This window comes from Pimephales promelas, chromosome 4, assembly GCF_988280905.1.
Source record: "Pimephales promelas chromosome 4, fPimPro1.hap1.1, whole genome shotgun sequence".
NCBI classification, from domain to species: Eukaryota; Metazoa; Chordata; class Actinopteri; order Cypriniformes; family Leuciscidae; genus Pimephales; species Pimephales promelas.
Genome location: NC_142772.1, coordinates 42,870,129 through 42,892,334, shown reverse-complemented (window position 1 = coordinate 42,892,334; position 22,206 = coordinate 42,870,129). Strand labels below are relative to the sequence as shown.

The 22,206-nt window shown below is 38.2% G+C and overlaps 1 protein-coding gene across 1 annotated transcript in view; it reads right to left on the bottom strand.

The window, feature by feature from the left end:
• Nucleotides 1-11,706, bottom strand: part of npffr1l2 (neuropeptide FF receptor 1 like 2) — a 45,697-nt gene extending 33,991 nt beyond the window's left edge. Inside the window, exon 1 of the mRNA XM_039658276.2 lies at nt 10,472-11,706. The gene's annotated coding sequence lies outside the window, so the exon portion shown is untranslated. The remainder of the gene's footprint in view (nt 1-10,471) is intronic.
• Between the last annotated feature and the right edge of the window lie 10,500 nt (nt 11,707-22,206).

Here is a 22,206-nt window from a genome sequence, read left to right as displayed (position 1 = left end):
ACTGCTCCTCGTCCATTTCCTCTTCATTTCCTCATTATTCAAGGCGCCTGAATACGATTCAGTTTCATCCTTTGCACTTTTCCACTTTTTAGTACCACTAGTCCTAGCAACTTCTTCATTGTTAACATCAGTAACTAACATCCGTTATGCAAATCTTTGGGGCCGCATTAGATACAACATCTTAATTTTCAGTGTCAACAGCATCTGAATTAACATCACTCACCTCAACAAGTGGAACAACCTCATCTTGGCCTGCATCAACGCTATTGTTTGTGCTCCTCTGATCCTGCCACATTTTCTGCACCCATTTTCTTATGTGGACACAAAAGGCACTTACTATATGTCTGATATCTCCACACTGGAAACATCTTATGCTACCAGTAGTTGCATACACCATATATAATGAAACGAAAGGCGGGATATTTGAAATTGTTACCTTCGTTGTCGATGTACACATTAAAGAAAGTTGCATTAAAGCATCTTTAACAGTAAGGCCATTTACTATTAAGCGATCAACTAAATTTTGCTACTTAAAAAAAAAACAACTACAGCCTGACTCATTCGTGATACAGATACAATGATCTCATGACCGATCGGATCGCCAACTGCAATTAACACCCACTGTGCCATTAGTGTTTCAGCCCAGCAGTGCTGGTCTTTCCCCTTTGACAATGACCAAAGGCACTATGTCACTTCTATGCACATCTATGGATCCCAGCATAGGAATTGGCTCACCTGAATAAGTAGATAGCCGCATGCTTATTTTGCTTAACGATATGTGAGACAGGAACTACTCATATGGCAGTTCTGACATCAGCGACTCCACTGCCCCCGTATCCAACTGCATGTTCATGCACTTTCCATCCAATTCCATCCACGATTCCTTTCTTTCCATTTGAGGTTGTATATACTGTATACACACCAAATAACTCTGATTCATCGTCTTTTCTTTAATTAGAACACTCTACATCCACATACTGCATTTGTCCCCCTGTTCGCTTATTTATACAGGCTCTTGCAATGAGTCCAATTTTGTAACACACATGACACTTCTTATTCTTGAACACTTCTTATTCACATCTGTAACATTTATTGCTATCTTCTTGTCTCTGGTATTTTCCTTTTTCAGAATCTTCTCTCCCCTTAAACTTCCCCTTTCCTCCCCAATAGAAGAGTTTTGTTTTCTTCACAGCATTCACTGACTCCTGTCTTACCCGCGATTTCCAGCATGTTTCCCGAGGACAACTGCATGGGTGACACAATTTCGCAAGCCTGATTGAACATCAGATCCTTCTGACAATTTGCATTGCATTGACTGAATTTAGCCCACTCACTAATCGCTCTCTAAGCGCATCATTCAAATACTTCAGACTTCACAGTTCACTGACAGCTGTCTCAAAGCCACAACATAATCAGCCACGGATTTGTCTTCCTTTTGGTTGCGTTTCTGAAACCTAAAACGCTCCGTGATCACTAATAGCTTTCAGCTCATTATAGGACATTTCACTTGGCTTCATTGGCGTGACTAGATTCTTTGACAGTCCATATGTCTCTGCCTCAGAGAGAAACACACTAACTTTTTTCTTACTTGCAGTGTCATTCGCCAGCATCCACCGTTCAAAAAGCTCCATGCGATTCAAAATCTTCCTTCGATTCCTTGTATTCATCCACATCTCATCGCTCCCATGAAAACTAAACTAGAGGTATTCCGGATTTCATGGAAGGAGAGCTCAATTGCATACAGAGAGGCCTTAAAAATTGCTAGGTCTGCTTATTTTTCAAACCTATTAGAAGAAAATAAACATTGTTTTTTCTCATTCTAAAAAAACAATTCTGCAAACAAGGCAGCATCTCAAGAAATATCTGCCTACACACAAATCCACCGAAACCAACTCAATAAAATTAAAAAACTCAACTTGTTTTATTAGTCCTGTTGTCAATGTATATACTGTATTTATGATTCCATTTTGTGTCTTCAGTTAGGCTATTTAAAGGAGCAATGTGTGACTTTTAGCGACATCTAGTGGTTCGGTTGCGAGTTTGCACCAGGTTTGCACTAAGGGCTCAGCCCACTGCTCACCCCTCCCTTTCGAAGAAGCTACGGTTGCTAAAACGGGACAAACATCTCGTCGGCTGAGACAGCAGAGAATAGCCAGAGTAAGCCAAGAGTGTGTAACATTGTCACTGTTTCTGTACCACAGTCCATTATAAACCACATCATGAATACTGTCTGTTTACAAAGCCATAGTCAGGTGAGGATCAAGGGTTTTAATATATAATTTAATAAAATAATAATCAGCTGATTGTCTCACAAACGTAACCAGCAGCACATTTCTCCCCACATACTGTAGCAAACCCGTAATACAGCGAGGGAGCAGCTATATATTTTTTCTAACAGGGTTGTAATAGTTTAGCTGGCTAATATGAGCTGTTACTGTGGCTGAGCTGGGACGCGTCCGCATGAGTCCAAAGGTCGGAAGTGCGCGCGCTGTTACAATCATGTCATCTCCGCATCCCATAGATACTATTTACTACACACAATAGGCTTTTTTTCTCTGATTTTTAAAATTCTTCGCGATCGACTTTAGTGATAAAAGACTTTAGTAAAAGTCTCTATCGACGGGTTAGTGATTCCTGTAACGTACTGTTTTATGGTCAATGACATGAATACTAATCATCAGCTGTCTCACGAACGTAACAGCACATCTATCCCCACATAACAAACCCATAACACAGCGAGGGAGAACTAAGTTACATGAAACAATCCCAACTACATATTTTACACCACTCACAAGGGAAAAGTCACTACTCACGGAGTGTAAGGCTAGCTTCCAGCTTTCCGCTACTTCTCTTTCAAGGTAGTGATGAAACGCGTTCTGTAGCGCTGTTTGTTCGCGTTCGGCTACGGTAGGAATATGACGTCACAACATGGCGACCTTCATAGAAGGGGATTCCCTCGGTTATGGAGCTATTAATGTCTCATTCTAAGGTAATAAAAACATTACGGCTAATTAAGTAAGTTCTTTATACACCACTGAAAACATAGTTATGGATGTCATATTGCATTTCTGTTAATAGATACTCAACTTTGTTACACATTGCACCTTTAACCAGTCTTGGCCTTGAGTTAATTTTATGTCTGTGTGGTTTGTTTTGTATATTTTAAATTCTATACCTGCATAATATTAACACTTTGGTGAAAGTTGATTGTTTTTATGTCCTACATGTAAGGGTTAATGCCCGACGAGGTGTCCATTGTCAGGTTTTAATGGACGACGGCGAGGCGTAAACCGGCCGACGCGCAGCCTGACAATGGACACCTCAAGTCAAGTCAACTCAAGTCAAGTCAAGTCTTTCAAGTCTTTGAAAGAAGAGGGCAGGGCATTAACCCGCTTATACCATGGTCACTTGGTCACACCAAATAAAACATTTTTAAAACATTAGTTTATATTTTAATTAGGCTAAATCTAGTTTTTACAAATAATAACTTGCCTTGTCTGACTGTTTATTTAGCAACCGGAGATATTTAGCCTATAGTCCGCTTAGCTCGTATCCCTTCAGGTTCACAAATGCATTTTTTTTTCATGAAACACAAAGGTAGGAATAGTTCTTTTTTTTTATTACACATAAAACAATTAATCAAACAACAATAAAAAAACAATTAGCTCTGAGCTCCAGCGATTTGCGCTTAACGTTATAGAGGGCAATAAATTAATCAGATCAAAGAGAGGGTCATTTGCCTCAGGCTCCTTAGGCTTGAAACGCTGTAACGTTCAGCCTTCTCCTGCCTTGGTTGTCTGGACAGCTGCGTAAAACTCCCGCAGGGTCTCATTGAGGGGTGCGTTTCCCGAAAGCATCGTTATCCAACTATGGTCGCAAGTTACGTCGTTACCAATAGAGTTCAATGGAGCAGAGCAGCAGCGGTGTAATTTTCTCCGTTTTATTTACATTTTTTCTTTCTTCAGCAGCATACCAGTCGTCAAAGTTGCCATATTCTCCATAAATGTTAAAAGAAATAGCACGAAGTCGCTTGTTGTATTAGGCTATAATATCTAACGTTAGATGATAGAGCATGTGACTGCCTGTTGCTATGGTTACTCACAGCCGTTGTAGGCAGCGCATTTATTTATTAATTTCGAATGGTAAACAGGCAGTTTCACCAGAACTACTTTACTAGGTGTCCTCTATCACTTTTTAACGGACATCCTGCAGCCAATCAGAATCGAGTATTCACCCAGACCATGGTATAAATATTAATAAACATTGTATATTGTAATGTATTCTATTGTATTTTGTAAAGGTTGGTACGTTTTGACGGTTGTTGTAACATGAGTCATGTTTTAAATCTAGCCTTGAAAATGAAGCTTTGATGAGTTCCTCTTAACCTCTGCTCAATGATGCTGTCAAAATGATTGAAAACTGATTAATCTGTATATGCTCCCCTTGGGTTCTATTTTATCCCGACATGGGGTCGGTCTCTTTCCATCTATATGCCGATGACACTCAAATGTACTTGCCTTTGAAGTGTGATGACAAGCTCGCTTTAAAGCCAATATTGGACTGTCTGGACGAACTGAAACTCTGGCTTTCTAATAACCTCCTGAGTCTTAATGAGAGCAAAACTGAAATGACCTTGTTTGGCCCAAATGATCGTAGTACTCATGATTTTAATTTACAAACGTTGTTACCATAAAGCACCGCCTGTGTTCAGAATTTGGGGGTCTGGTTTGATAACAACCTTAAATTTGATACGCAGATAAGTGCTGTGGTTAAGTCTAGTTTCTTTCACCTCCGTCTTTTAGCTAAGGTTAAGCCCTTCTTGTCTGCTAAGCACTTCGAGATTGCCATATATGCATTCGTAACATCCAGATTCGACTGTAATTCTTTATATATTGGTGCCCCGCAGAATTAGTCCAAAATGCAGCTGCACGCCTTCTCAAAGGGAAACATATTGAACACATTACACCAGTGCTGGTTTCGCTTCACTGACTACCGGTTAAATCCAGAATTGATTTTAAAGTTCTCTTTTTTGTTTTCAAGTCATTGCAGAACAAGTCTCCTCAGTAGGCTACTTATCTGAATTACTTCACCCAATCACAGTCACAATCACTGAGATCGGGGGACTCTAATTTTGCAGCCTTAGGCTATGGAATAGTTTACCGGCTGACATCAGATCTGCCCAAACTTTGTCAATTTTTAAATCTTCTTTGAAAACGCATTACTTCTCAATAGCTTTTAATATTTATTGATGTGTGTGTCTTTATATTGTACTTGTACAATATTCTCAAATGACATGTGAACGTGCAAACAAAGTTTTTCAAAATCCCCACTCTGGCTGGAGTTTCTAGAAAGAAGAAGTCGGTTTCAGAGGCGAATTCTCTGTTTGCGTGTAAACGAAGGGCACACACGAAGGTTTTTCAAAATAACCATATATGTAAACGGGGCCCACGTCCACACGGACACGGGTATTTTTATAACCGTGAATTTTTTACGCAGTTTATCCACACGGAAACGCAGTATCAGGACACTGAAACCGAACATTTTTGAAACCCCCTGCCAGGGTGAGTATTTTCTGAAACGCCAGTTGCAGTGTAATCGTGTAGACAGTGAAACGGAGTTTTTGCACCGCTGACGGCTTCTGATTGGCTAACGTGGCTTTACGGTTAGGTTTATATCGCTGCCTGGCCTGCTAGTGTTGCATGCTCTTGACAGCGCTTGATAGCGTGTTTTTGCGTTTTCATGTGGACAGAGGTTTTTTTTAAACGCAGGAGGGAAAAACTCCTGCGTTTATAAAAAATACCCGTGTCCGTGTGGACGAGGCCTTAGGCACTATATAGCACTCCTGCTGAGTTTAGCTCCAACTCTAATTAAACATACCTGAACAAGCTAATCAACGTCTAATTGTGAGGAAAAGCATTTGTTTTAATCAGGGTTGGAGCTCCTGCCTTAACCCTTGTGCCTCCATATGGACATTTTTGTCCTTTTCCTTTTCATTGTGTGGTTTTTGGGGGAATTTAACAATTTCACCACCATTTTCTTTAAAAAAAATAATTTTGCACTAGGTAGCCTACACAAAATACTCACTCAGCACCTTTTGGACGAAAATGTTCCACTTGAAACCCATTAAAACTGCCTTTTTTAATCCCATTTAACTATAAAATGATGCAATCTTTGTTAAGAGGCTTTCATTGTGTTGGCATTTTGGCAAGGCTTCAACATTTACATTTTTACCATTTTTTTTTTACCAGATGGAGCCATTTTTTCAGGTTTGGCCTATAAAAGCTAATACTTGCTTTATACCTGTTTTCTGCTTCTGCATATTATAGAGCCAATCAGATACATTTTGCAACGATATTTGTGTGGGTGTGTTGGTATGGATGTCAGAGTGTGGTTGGCATGTGTGTTATAAAAAAAATATTTGTGTGTGTGTTTGTAATATTGAGAGAGAATAACTCAACTGCAAATAACAAATCCAAACTCTGTGTGCACCAGTGGAGTTTTGCTGCACCCAGTGGCGAAAATCTGTGACTGCGCCCAGACAAACTCTTACCGAAAGCTAATTTTTCAGATATCATCCTCAAATTAATTTGGAACATCTTTTTTGGATGCATGAATCTAAACATCTTTAAATTTATGGCTTTGATTTTCTAGCTGTTTTAGAGTTCAACTTGTTTCATAAAATATATATTTTATATAAATTATATTCATAAATAATTAAGGGTTAGTTAACCCAAAAATGAAAATTCTGTCAGTAATTACTCATCCTCGTGTTGTTCCAACCCTGTAAGACTTTCCTTCATCTTCGGAACAAAAATTAAGGTATTTGATTAAATCTGAGAGCTGGATCACTCCTCCATAGGCTTCTTAAGGGATCAAAACTGGCCGCCCCAAGTTATGAAAGACATTGTTAAAATAGTCTGAGTGACTACAGTGGATCAGTCTTAAGTTTATCAAGCGACAAGACTATACTTTTCGTGCGCAAAAAAAACAACAAACAAAAAAAAAAAAAACAACGACTTTATTCAACATGAGGGAGAGTAATTACTGACAGAATTTTTATTTTTGGGTGAACTATCCCTTTAAACCTAGGCCTATATAACTTTTGTTTGGAATTACTTATTCGCAACAATATGCCAAGGGTCTTCTTTCATATAATATCTGCTGTAACTTTACCTCCTGGTGTTGCTGTTGGGCAGAGTTACTTTAGAAAAATGAGTGATTTATACACATTTTAATGTAACATTTTGTAATATTTGCGTTGTTGTTTTTTTCTAATATGAATTATTTTCTCATCCAATTTTTTTGAGGCAGTGCCTCCTTTGCCTCCTCAGAGAAAACGGCCCTGATATATTCTACTGTATGTAACAGATACTTTCACTGAATGCTCCCTGAACATAACTGGCTGGTCCGTAGTTTAATACAGAGTCACAGATTCCAATCCCCTCTGCTTCAGAATTTCCCTCGTTGCATGTGTAGTTTTCCGCTCTGACTGTCCAAGGACTCTATGCCTAGATGACACTCAGCTGCAAAATTATGGAGTGCTGCTGGACCAAAAACCTTCTTTCCACTCCATTTGTCTAGCGTTTAAGTATACAGAACACCAGCTGGTCGTATTATGATAGTGGATCAGTCATGTTAATGCCACACTTATCTAAATAATCACAAGGTAACATTTTTATTTGATTTTTCTTTGCTATTTCTTGATCATTTTAAAAACCAAGACCACTAATAGTAAAGCTCAGCTGAAGAACTAGTATCTCTCGGCAGCTCTCTCATCTTTTGATTAGTCAGGCAGATCCTGACTGCGATATCAATTGCTTGGAATATTAATTTCTTTCCAGAGTTCACCTGCTCCGCATGTCTGTCTGGATGTACCTCACTCACACCACAAACCATTTCTAAATTATAATAAGAGCTAGTTAAAGGGGTGGTTGATTGCGATTTTCACTTTTTTCCATTTTAAATAGTGTGTAATGTTGCTGTTGGTACATGAATAGTATCTGCAAAGTTGTAGCACTGAAAGTTCAGTGTAAGCAGAGACATCGTCTTTTAAAAATCAGAAAGTGCCAACAAAAACGGTTCGATTGGGACTACAATTATACATAACAAACCCCTACATTTGCATTAACCCTCTGGAATATGCAAAAAAGGGCATGGACCTATTTCTGCGACTCATCGAAAGCGTGTTATGTTCACCCAGCTGTCAGGTCTTCTGTGTTCAGGCTTCCCACGGACGTTGTAGTTCGTCAACAATCGATACAATTTATGTTTGATTATGTTCCTGAAAATGACAATCGTAATTTAAACGTAATTTAGCTCTCCGTGCTGCGCATTTTACGAAAGACAGCTTCCAGAATCTCCACCAATTCAATGCCGGATTCAACAAGAAACTGTTACTAAAACATGAAGCAGTTCCAACTTTAAAACCAGAGGCAGCAGCTGTTGGGACACAACCTGTAAGAAGGCTAAGACTTTATCGCTTTAAATGTATTTGCATGTATAATTCCAGATGTAATGTTTTAGTTTTATCAAATGCCAGCGCTGGCTTTATAGCCACTAGTTATGCTATTTCTTGTCTACAACAAACACGTACAAACATTTTGGACCTGAATTTGTACATGTACTAATTTTGTAAATGTATTTTTCATGTATTTATACTTTATGACGTAATATTCCGATTTGATCAAGAACGTAAACCAATGCCAATGCTGTTTGTATATATAGTAGTCAGTTAGTCCGACGCTATTTTGTGTAAGACAAACGTGTATAAAGTTTAAAAAAAATGATAGGCTATGTAATCGCAGCAAACTGTTATCAGTGTACAGTATGGTTTTAAAACAGTTGCTACATGTACATCTATAAAACGATACAATGAGTAAACTAAGTTTTGTGAATAGATGAACGGTTGTTCATTATATCGATAATCAGTATTAAATGTTTAATTCATCGCCGCTTTCTGAGTCTGATTCTGGCTCAAACTGATGCGGCAGTATCGACACCATTTTTTACATTGACAGGAACACATGCAACTTTCGCCTGTAAAGGTAATGGGCGTGAAGTTTCCGGACAACATGCACAACTCAGTTTAGCCAATCACAACACACCGGCCCAAACTAACCAATCTGAGCCCATTGTCTGTTTCTGGGGGAGTGGTTTCATTGAATCAGGAAGTAAAACGGTCGTTCAAATGACAGTGGCGAAAGCGGCTTACAATAAAGGTGAAATTTATGAAAAATAAGAAAAACCACGAATACATGTTATATTGCACCAAATAAACACAATCATGCAAAGAAAAAAAAGCAGTAAACCATCCCTTTAATAAGCACAGTTTAACAACCTCACCAAACATTTAATTGATGGTGCTTAGCTGTTATTAGAAAGTCTTGTCAAGTTTTGCTTGACAAGACTATTCAAAATAAAGCAAGACTATTACTATTCACACTAAAGCAAATGTGAAACTCTAGTTTAAAGAGCTCTAACACAAAAATATCCCCCAAAATATTGCTTAACTCTAACTGGATAAAGAGCTTAAGGCTATGGATATGAATGAATAGGCTATATGAAATCAGTTTGTGTCCCTTTCTGATTTCCTCAAACCTGAGCAACATTTCATGGAAATATTGTAAATAATGACACTCGCCTGTCAGCAAACTAATTAAAAGAGGTCATGATAGGATTTTTTTTCTAATCTCCAGTTAAAGCTATATAAGAGACGGGGATTTCTTTTTAAAAAGATTATGTTAAAATCTGTCAGGCTATTTAATGACATTGCTGCTTGACATCATCAGTGTAAATATTGCAAAATATAAATCAGACATCAGAGGAAGCTTTCACACAGGGAATGCAAATATTAATACACAGAAGGCAGCTGTGTTGGCAGAGCTAAAGATAATTTCAGTATGATCAATATTTCTTCTTCAATGTTTATTTGTTCTTCGATACCGGGGTCTACTGATTAGTCGACCAATTTACCCATCAATGCTGCGGTAAACCAACAGGAAACCACAAAGGTTCAGATAAAGCTACACTTAGCAGGTAACCTTTTTTATTTTCTTTTTTTGCAATATTTTGTCATTATTGTGCCAAAAAAGCAGTCTAAATAAAACAATAATTAAAATTTAAGAGACTGAAGCATTAGACTACAGTTGTTTGGGAATATTGATTATAAAAACATTACTTAGCTGAAAATATAAACAATCCTAATATATGTTTTTTATGTGACTTGGATTAAGGTAGATGTTCACAGAGCAATGAGAGTCCTCCGGTATTATATTAGAAAAGTTGCGAGACTGCAAAGCACAATTTCCCTGAAACGAGCACAACTGGAACTTTTGAATTTGTCTAAGGGACTGTTCTGCACAAAACCACCAAAGCCCGTATCATTCATTAACTTACTTTAAATGAATACCCAAACGATATCTCGAGCCATTACAAAAGAATAAAGCAGACAAAATATCAATGTTTAACTTACCTGCAAACGGCGACTGCAGTCTGCTACACGTTTCACTCCTGTGCCCTGGCGTCGAACTGTAAATAAACGTCTTAAAGTTACTTTTAACTGGGGCTTTAAACAACAATGGAGTTTATATGCAGTCGGTATATAATAAGAATCCTCTGTCTCGACGTTCATAAATGAACTAGTGTTCTTGAGAAAGCTTGAAGGACGGCTGGTGATCACGTCGTGTTAATGGCTTCTCCGATGATCCGCTCTGCGCTTCCAGTGAAGCTCTCTAATGCCTAGTTCACACTACATGATTTTAAAATGTCGGGCTGAACTGTGCAGTTCACACTACATGACTTGCTCTCAGTGAAATCATGAGTGTTCAAGTTGTTTAGCTGTTCACACCACACAACACAACGTGATTGATCCACAACAGGAGGTAACTCACTACACGAGTTAACAACGCACTACATAGAGATACAACCACGATCGGATGATAAGAGCATATCATTTGTGACTCAATGAGAGCTGTTTCAGTACTATAATACGGTCTAAATCCTGAAAATAATCAAACAAATAACGAGTTGACAACAACACGATTCTATCTGGTCTAGAAACCATGTTTTGTAACGAAAAAACACGCAATAAAACGAACCAGAAATGACGCGAAACTGCAGAGAAGAACACAACACGCGAATATGGACGTCAGACAGAAACTAGTGCTGCACACTGTTTGCTCGACGATCTGCTCTGAGAAAAAAAATGCAAAAAAGAAAAAGTAAGATTTTCCTGGTGTCCTCAACCCATGCGTTGCTATGATTGGCTGTACTCATGACATCACTGAGATTGAGTCGCGCGACTGCGCGAGATATCTAGCATGCTAGATATTTTTCTGAGCTCGGTGACCTGTCTGCGAGCTGTCTGCGAGCTGTCTTTGATGCGTTGTTGGCTCTTTCACACTAACTGATTGGCGAGCGTTAATCGTCCGCTAATCGCCCGCGATTTGCACGCGATAACACCCTGACTTGTCGGCGACTCAACGATTTGCAAATCGGGCTTAAATCGGGCTTAAAATCACGTAGTGTGAACTAGGCTTAAGTCAACAAGTAACGCGCACAGGAGACCCCTTTCAATCATATTCACAGCATCTCTCAACCCCTCCACGCGCTCTCTCGTGCACGACACGCCATTCTGCTGCTCTCATTCCAAGAACCCACAAGGTCTGAAAGACAGCAGACCTCTGCAAACACCAACACACTCATTCTTGTCTGTCCTTTAATAGTCGTAGGCTACTATATCTTGCTCATTTTACATGTCATGTACAAAAATATGGACATTAATAATAATAATAATCAATAATTTTCTATTATTAAAAATATCAAAATTATTGTGTGGGATTTTGTTTTAGTTTTACTATATTGCCACTGTTAACACTGTAGGGATGAAAATCACACACTTAAGATTCCAATTTCTCTCAAAGATTCCAGTTGGTTAATAGCATTATTAACCTTAATTTAACTATTTCAATTAAAAATATATCATATCAATATATAAATATATCAATTAGAAAAATTCATTTGTAGCCTACCTGGATGATATTATGCCGAAGCCACATTGAACTAGTCTAGCAGTTTGAAAAATGGACAAATTGATGATTTAGCTGGCGCCATCTTCAGGTCAGGCGTTAGAGTTAAGTAGCTGCACGACTCTCACAGTGCATTTTGGGTATTTTCTAGCCATTGAGCATACAACCCTGACCCGGTCCCAAATTGCACACTTCATATGCATGGGTAGAAGTCTCCTGCGGAGCTCGTTTCACTGCGGGCTCATATCGACCACAAAGGGGGCGCTCGCAAGTACCCTTCTGAAACCTAAAAAGACAAAAGGGATGCCCTACGATGACAATGAATAAACGTATCTTAGCGTCAGGAGTCCAGGACCTCTTGCACAAAGTAAGCCTCCACGTCGCTGACATCAATTTGGGGAGCCTGCACGGGAGCGACCTCCTCCTAGACCTCCTCCATCCTGGGAGCAACTGCGGGTCTGAAAAGAGACACATGAAAAGTGGGTCAGACGGGGAAGTGGCCAAAACGCCCAAGTAGCCTCGCTGCACTGAAGCCACGCGCCCACTGCTGGAAGGTCAGACTGCTCTCCAGCCCATGGAAAGAGAGGAGGTTGAAAACCTAAGAATACACTGAAAGGGTGTTAGACCAGTAGCAGGCTTCAACTGAGAATTTTGGGCAGACTCTGCCCAGACCAGGAAGCGACTCTAGTCCTGCTGATTTTGATGGCAGTATGTCCGCAGGAAGCGAGTGAGATCTTGATTTAAACGTTCAGCCTGGCCGTTGGCCTGAGGGTGGTATCCAGAGGAGAGGCTGACGTTGATGTTGAGTTTCGAACAAAATTCTTTCCAGACACGGGAAATGAACTGCAGACCGCATCGGAGACCCTCTTGGAGGTAAGCAACAGTAATTTGTAGCTAGTTTGAACTACAGAACTTAAAGATCTCCCTCTTTTCGTTTTCATTTTAATTTTGGTGCAGATGAAATGGTTAAACTTCTGTTTTCGCGCAGGTGCTGTGAGTGAGGGAAAAAAACATTGAGTTTAGGGCAGTCGGTTTGTAGCTTTGCTTCAACTGTGCGATATAGTCACGAGAAGCGACCAAAATTTCTGACATGCCAGAAATTCATCCGACTGTCGATCGTGAGAGGTTAATCGCCTCTCGTTTCTCCCTGTACACTGCACAACAAACGACGCATGACAAAGCTGAAAATCGGTCCGAGTCGCACGAATCAGAATTCGGCTCAAAATCGGACGAAAATCGCACAGTGTATGCCCGCCTTTACTTAACACAACTGATTCATATCCTCAGCTCGTTAGGATAGACTCTATGTCTATCCTAACGAGCTGAGGATCTGAATCAGGTGTGTTAAATAAGGGAGACATACACGATATGCAGAGCAGTGGGTTGCGAGGACTGGAGTTAAAAACCCCTGACTTAGACAACCAGCCATTGAGTGAGCACAGTATACTAACCATCTTATCACTCCATCAAACAGGAAGGGGGCCAGAGCAAATTACAGTGTCTGACATACTTGCAAGTTCACACACCTCTTTAATGTTCATTTTAGTGATCTCCAACTGGCGAAGTCGAACGTCATTAGTTCTAACATGAACAATAAGCTTATAAAATTTATAAATTTCAAAGCCTAAAGTTTAAAAAAAACACAAGCAGACACAAAAAAGTTTAAAAAACCACAAGCAGATTATAACTAGTGTGTTTTATGTCATAGATCAAAACGTGAAAATATTTAGAGGCTTTGTTAACAACAGACCTTATTTCAGGCGATTTAGCAAAAACCCAATCAAAAAACCCATAGGCTTTAGGGCGAGGGAACAGAAAGTGCTAAAATGCTAACTCACTTCCGCGTTTTGGCCTACAAAACTTCGTCACTCTATTCACTCACCTTTAAAAGCTCATAGCACTCTTCTCTCCCGTTGTTTGATGTCCCTTTATGTGCGTTGCTCCTGTTCCAGTTGGCGCTGCTCTTCGTGCTCTGTTCTTCTGTGTCACGCTCCGGTCACTGGATTACATCACCATTCACTTCACGTCATCTCATCACTTCTTCATTCCATTGCTGTCATCCTGTGATCCTGGACTGTGTACTTCATTTACCTTAATAAAGAGTTGTATCGTATCATTGCTTCTGTGTCCTTGATCATGACAGTTAAGTCTGAGATAAACTCCAGCCTTTTTGAAGTTAAATTGATCTTTTTTTTTTTACCGTAATCCCTTAGCAACATGCTGTGCAACTGAGCCCGATGACAGCATATTACTGAAAGTTTGGTATATTGGAAAAGTTTTCTTAAATTACAGTGCATGCATATTAATTTGTAAAAAGTTAAGGGAGGCCAAAAGATACTGCAAAACAGAAATGGTAGATGCTTCCATTGTACACTCACTCTCACTTGAGACATTATATGCTCTGCAGACATCAGCACACTGATTCTTTTCTGCCCTTTAATTAGTAATTTATAAAGCTCTATGTAATCGAACAAGCTTTTCACCTCCATAACCCTTTAATATTACCTCTTTATCCATCCGTTTTTTAAATTAAATAAATCATATTGGAATATATTAGACTCAAGTCTAAAATCCTATTTGGCAGAATTCTCTGCTTTAAATCAGTGCAACCTCAAATATAATTTCCGCAGATGCCTCATAGCCACAGTGACGTTGCTTCTTATATAGAAAAGTAAAGCTTAATTTTACGAGTAGGCTGTTTTCTACGACACCCCCTTCCCCATACATTTTATTTAGATCAGTCTATTGGGGTCAGACCTCCCCAACATTCCATTAAACACAAAATGGCAATTTCTGTCCGGCCTAGTTCAAATGAAACAGTACGATTTAAAAGAATTACTTAGGTCTGTTTTGGTCAAAATTTCTCATTTTGTATTCCAGAGAAAAAGTTATAAGTATATATGGGGTTGGAATAACATGAGGGTGAATAAATAATGACAAGCTTTTCATTAGATTGAAGCTGTCCGTCATCTACTGGGTAAAGTGATCTTTTTTTTTTTTACTTTTATAACTGTATTTTCCAAAATATGGGCAATAATATTACACTAAAACATGTCAAATTATCCGTTTTATCCCCATGAATAAAATCTAGAAATGTGGGTCTTTTATAACGTGTATTTCCAACCCGATCTCACGACCAAGTCGTACGAATTCGACGAATGATTAAAAAGTGGCTAATTCGTAACAATTCATACGACCTCACTCGTACGAATTAATACGATTTTGCTAAATCGTACATATTTTACGAATTGGCCAATTCGTATGAATTCGTACGAATGACCTACCCCTTACCCCGCCCCTAAACTTAACCATCACGTGGGTTAAGACAAATCGTACGAATTAGTACGAGTGAGGTCGTACGAATTAGTACGAATTAGCCACTTTTTAATCATGCGTCGAATTCGTACGAATTGGTCGTGAGATAGTGTTGGTATTTCACATAAAAAACTGTTGTTATAATAACTAAACTATATATATAACTTTATGTATAAAAGAAAATTCTATTCATTTATATAAACAACTATTAGTAACAAAAATGTCATGATCCTGGTATTTTTCTCTCCCCTTTTTTTCCTCTGCTGCCACATCATCCACACACACACACACACACACACGTGCACACGTGCACGCGCGCGCGCGCACACACACACACACACACACACACACACACATATGCTTTCTTTCACACCCAGCTGTTCCTCATCTCCATATGCAATCAGTATCTTCTTTTCCACACCTGTCCTCTCTTTCTCTCTGATTAGTAGGCTATCTCTACTTCTAGCTACACTGTGTAACTCTTTTAGTTTATTCTTAGCTAAAAACACTTAGTTCTTTCAAAAATATATGTGCTCATTAATGAATATTTTCTTCGTTCAAGTAATAAAGTATTCTCGTGAGTGTATAACATGCCAGTGAAAATACACACGGGTAAGGGGTTCTAGTGTCGGTGGTCATGTTGCCCCTCCATCTTGAAAGTACATTAGCCAAAGAGGGACAGACCCGTTTATTCAACCTTCGCCTTTCACGTTTACGTTTGAGTTAACACTCATGGACGAGTTCGAACTGGAAGCCATGTTAATCTTGGACTACATTGGCCACCGTAGGAGTTAAAACGAAATCGGAATTGAGAGGAACAGAAACTAATATTCACTAGATGGTCATATAGCTTTTCACCGCTCGATGGGGGTAAAAATCACGCAGTGTAGCTTTAAATACAGTTACACGAGCGACCAAGAATGGTGACGCAAAATAAAACGTTGTACTTTTTTAAGCATGTAAAGTGTGCAACTAATGTATTGCGAAATACTACAAAGTGAGACTTTAGGCTCCTGTGTAATAGTAGCCAAGCTATTCAGCAACTCAAACTTACCAAACCAACAATTAGCCTACTAAAAACACACAAAAACTGATTTTGCACAACTTTTTTTTTTTACTTTCTTGAAATCATTTGTTTGGTTGTTTGCTTGCATGTCATTGAGACATAAACGTGGATAACATCTAGAAAAATACTTCCAAAAGGAAAATGACAACCACTATACTATGGCAACTACAGCAACTTGCCAGTGGGTTTAAAGACAATAGTAAACAGTCATTACTCAGTTTCAGTATACTTGTTACAACAATGCTGTAAGCCTGTCGACCATCCGACACATCCTCCAACGGCACCAAGTGACGATGAAACAACTTTTCAAGGTGCCATTTGAGAGAAACTCTGACAGAGTCAAGAATCTGCAACATTTGTAGGCTATGTACCACTACATCTAGTCCTTCAGATATCCCATATTTACTCATTGTCAGAGATTATTGGAGATGGATGAAATACACGGATAATGTAGTTTTATAGTTTTATATAGTTTTGTACTATGCTACTGCATACAACAGTAATAGGCCTAATAGCTAAACATATTTTCTGTTTCTACATTGCATTGATGTTTACTACTTTCACTGTAGAATTGTATTGAAATATAAATATAAGCCTATGAAAGACTAAAGAGCTTTATATTTAGAACAACAGTGTTTCAATGGTATATCCAAAAATTTACTTTTGATTTGCCATTTGATGCAAATTCATTTTGATGCGTTTGTGAAATTTTTTAATGCAGTGTTACATTTTGAAGGAAATTTATTATGGGCATTTTGAAAAAAGGGGACATAGATTTGAAAACGTGTATTCAAACTTTTTTTGCATTCCAACAGGTGACAGAATGGAGAGAAAAGGCTATTTCTGCTAGGCTATTTCACAGTTCAGAGAACCCTTTTTTTTTTTTTTGAACCCATTTGATTTTTTTTTTAAATTGTGTGTGTGTTGCTTTATTGCAAACAAACTGAAATCTTAACAAACCGAAATCTTATGGGTTCACACTAACAAGACAAGGTACTTTTTTCTTATACTGTAGCCTATATCAAAGACTTCTAGGTATTTGTGATGGCTCAAAGCTTAAAGCTTCACAAACGAGTCCTTTGAGTATATCTCAACAAGCTGTCTGCATGTTACCTTGAAAGTGCTGAAATAAAGCCAGATTAGGAAATACTAATAAGATAGAAAAAAATAAAGATGTGACAGATGCAGTGTGGAGCACAATAAGTACGAACTCCCCACCCCCTTTCCCCTAAACCTACCCAGGGGGTTTTCAGTGCGTAACATATGCACACAAAAAACATTTTTGGCATATAAATGCCATGAGAAATGACAAACGTGGTATAGATACGCACTTTCATGAGACTGTGTTCTATTTGAATTCAAGCTATAGCAGGATAAAACATGAAAGTACAGCAGGGGCTTGTTGAAAGATGCAGTAGGCCTACAACTTGCTGATGTGTGTCATGTTTCATGCAGTTGTTCAGTGTTTCAGCTGCGGAAAGACGTCAGTAAAACAGCTTGAGAATAATGTCACTTAACGTTATTATTTTTATATATTTACTGTTAAAAATGTGTCATGAAGACGTATTTAAGAAAACTACCTTGTAGTTTTACCTGTATTATTTTAGTAATTATTTTACATCTAAACATAAATAGCATTTGTTTGGGCTCTTTTGTTATTTTAAACCTCTAATATTACAGTAATAGCTACCAAATGAGAAGGTTCCCAGTAGTTTACAGTATTAATTTGGAGAGATTTGAAAATGAAATTATTGGTTTCGGCAGATATGATTGTGAAAAATCACTATTGGATTAAAATGTCCAAAAACCACTGGAACATTGTTGACCGTGTGCTAACAGTCTCCCAAATGTTTCCAACAATCCAGATATATCAGTAGTGTTGACAAGTGTTGACACTGAAAATGTTAGTTTCTGTGCATCTCTACTACAAACCTGTGTGTTTATGTAAGCTATAAGGTACGAAAGGCTGTGCTGTATCGTGAATAAGTAACGGCTGAAGGGCGCGTTGTTAGGCACGACGCGCGTCGTGCCTAACAACGCCCTTCAGTCGTTAGGGCCTACTTATTAGTTATTCACGATACAGCACTTGCCTCGAGTATCTTATTGCGTTTATAAAACGGTTGCCACACAATATTAAAGTAAAAAACAATGTACTAGTGCAACTTTCTTGAAGTAAAATCACTAAAAGCCTTCCTTCCGCTATAGAAAAAAATAGTCCATGAGCGTGAACAGCAACAACGTTCCAATGTGTAAAATGCGTGAAAGCTCAAATAAAAACAACATAGAACCGCAGTGTTGCGCAGCGATCAATAGAACCGTTGGGTGAAGCGGTCATAGCCGTATTTTATCGTGAATAAAGCACAGCTCTTGACCAATCAGAATCAAGGATTCGAACTAACCGTTTTATAAGATTATGATAATAAATTCAAATAATATAAATAACAGTGTGTAATATCAAGCAGCATATCAGGCTGCAAAAGTAACGAGGAACGAATGAGATTGGAAGCCTCTTCAAATTTAAGTTGCGTTAAAGGTGAATGGCTGTGCACTCTGGTGAGGTCTTATTTCGTCTTCATCAGCAAATGAATGAACTGAATGTCAATGAAAACAGGATATTAATGAAATGAACCATCATTAAAATCATATGCCGCAGTCCTTTTTAAAGGTTTCCCAGCCCGATATAGCAAAATATAATGCTTGTTCGGTGAAGGAGCGTTTCTCAAACCTGCTCCTGGGGGACCCCAGCACTTTACATTTTGAATGTCTCTAATCTAATGGCTGGTTCAGTTCATCACCTCATCAAAAGTTTCACGACCTCAGTTGAAGGTGTCAAGTAAGTGCTCCCAAAATGCAGTGCCAGAGACCCCCATGTACCAGGTTTGAAAATAACTAAAGAAAAGAGTTCATATTAAATCAAAATACATGTACAAAAGCAGACAGTGAAAGAAATCTTGCCATGTGGGTTATGTGGATGCGAAAGGGCACACACCATGTATATTAGTTCACATGGTAACAGAGCCCAGCTGGAATTCTGCTTCATTGGATGTGATAGCAGCAGTAAAAATATGTGCTCAGGGAAGTTCAAACTATTTTGTGTGTGCAGTACTGCCATGATATCCATGTCAGACATCACATTCAGCACCCTAATGAAACAAATTTGCATTAGCAAATTGTACATTTGGAATTTTGAACAAGCAACTAGAAAGTCTGAAGATGTTAAAAATATAAATTAGATGTACATTTTCGAGATTGTCTCTTTTTCCCCCACAGCATGTTGATGTTTGGATACCAGAGTTTCCTGGGATGATTGTTTACAGTCTTAAGAGAGTCCACTCTGGAGTCTCTATAATATTTTCATCTATGGCTTCTGATTAAAAAAAAAAATCCACCAGACAAACTTTAGATTAAAAAACACACCTTCCACAATGTGCTTGCATAATTTGCGTTACCATATGGCAAGCCATTTTAGCATTTAAAAGCCAAGTTTAACTGTTTGACAAGTTCGTCGGATGTCGCCAGCGCTTCATTGAAATGAATGGGATCTTGTCGCTGCGTGTCGCTGGCGGTGTGAACGGGGCTTCAGTCCCGATCTTTCCAAGTTGTAGGCGTGTCACTGAGAAACATGGCGGAATACCACAATACTTAAATATCATGCAGTAATATTGTCAAGGTTTTCTTATTTACAGCGCAGTTAAGTGAATTGCCAGCACAGAATATGATGGCATTATAATATACAACGTGATCTCATGAGAATACGTATGTATGTGTACGTAAAGTGTCGTTCTATCATACGTATATATAATTACGTTTTATATGCGCAGAAACGTATAATACTGACGTATTTACAGTACTAAAACGTAAAATATTTACGTATTGACAGCACAAAAACGTAATTTATTTACGTATGAACAAATCCACCGACGTACACATTGTACGTATCACAATTTATGCATATTAATATCGTAGCATTATGTTTTGACTATTGCATCCCACTGTCTTATTAATGAAGTTTTCAGTCGCATTATTGATATAATACTCATAAATATTAACATTTTGCTCGTTTCGCCTGCATGGTGTTAAACAATACACTATAAAACCTTAAAAAATACATTCTTTAACGTTACTCGTTCAACCATTTTGTAATAGTTTATTTACCTTGAGACACATAAAGCGTTTTCTCCTATAAAACACAACAAAAATTCACAAAAGACATCAATTTTAATAGTTTGATGTAATCCAAATCTTTAGAATCCATATTGTTTGCAAGAAACAACTCCTAATTCAGCGATTTCAGCCTCTTATCCAGTCTTGATCTCCATTCTCAGCAGCGACCGTAACGTTACAAGTCAAACCCCGCGCTGGTGATGAATTCAAATTCAAATATTGCGCCCATACGTCATCTTTTACGGCAGCGATATCAATCGTTCATTGGCTCTTCCCTGCTTCGTCACAGTTTGCGACATGAAGGACTGTAGACGGTTGGTTAGTTTAGTTCATTTGAATTTTGAAATGGAGAAGCGCGAACCAACCGAAGCCGGATTAACATTTTCATTAGTAATTTAATTTCTGCTCTGTACTTCATACAAAACTATTACAATACTGCCAGAGAGAAGACTGCGACTGCAACCCTTCATCATGTGAACGGCTTTTGGTATCGGTTTTGACATTTTCGCAATAAATAAATTATTGTGATTATACTTGTCTGTTAGTTATGTTTTTCTTCATAATTGTAGTTTTTTTACGTAGTTTTAAGGAATTGTTATGGTAGGTTTAGGGGTAGGAGTAGGTGGCTCAAAATATATTTTAATGCTATATTGTTAATAAAACTGCCCTTTCCCAACACCTGTCTGTTACGTTTTATCCTTTTTTATATTAAGTATAAAATGGGTATGTTTAGGTTTGGGATTAGGGTTACGGGATCTTACATTTATCTATAAAATAGTAAAAAGGGAAATTATCCAGATATCTTTATGATATAGAATATACGTAAATAGTTTACGTTTTGTAGCTGTAAAAACGTAATAATGTTACGTTTAAATGTTGCAGATACGTCTATATTATACGTTTCAGCATCTATCCAAACGTACTAAAAAGTACGTTTTCTATCTTTGCAAAAACGTAAAATAGCTACGTATTAACAATGAGACCAGGCTGTAATATAACAGTGCAACATACCATTAGCCTCTGATCTGAATGCTCTGTTTGAAGGGGCGTGTCTGCTGTAGGATTTAGTGTAACCAGCCACCGCTGTGATTGGCTAACATGCTTGCATATGAAATAGCTACAAATTACATGTGAAACTATCTTGAATACTTTTACTACAGATATTATACGTTTTTACTATTACAGCTATCGAGATTAACAAAATCGTGAGAAGTTTTTTTTTTTTAAAGTAGGCCTATTTTGATCTATTCCCATCACATAAAATGTAGCCGTGATGAACATTGAGCAAGCATGATAGTCTGTTGATCGCGAGGATGTACAACTTCTCTTTGCAACGCGGTTACTGCTCTCTCTCTAATGCTTTCATATGCAATCATGATGGTATAGTGATTGATTGATTGATTGATTGATTGATTGATTGATTGATTGATTGTTGTGCAGTGTAACGTGCGTCGTTGACCAAACTCGTGATTTGTGGAAAGATTGTTCTTTGATCGCTTTCTGTATAATTTGTTCACAATTTAAATATGCTAATGCTAAATTCTCAATCTGAAGGTCAAATTCAAATTAGCCTCTGCCCTTTGGACTTTTATTCGGTGCTGTTCATTTTACCAGTTTTTTGTAAAGCACGTCAGT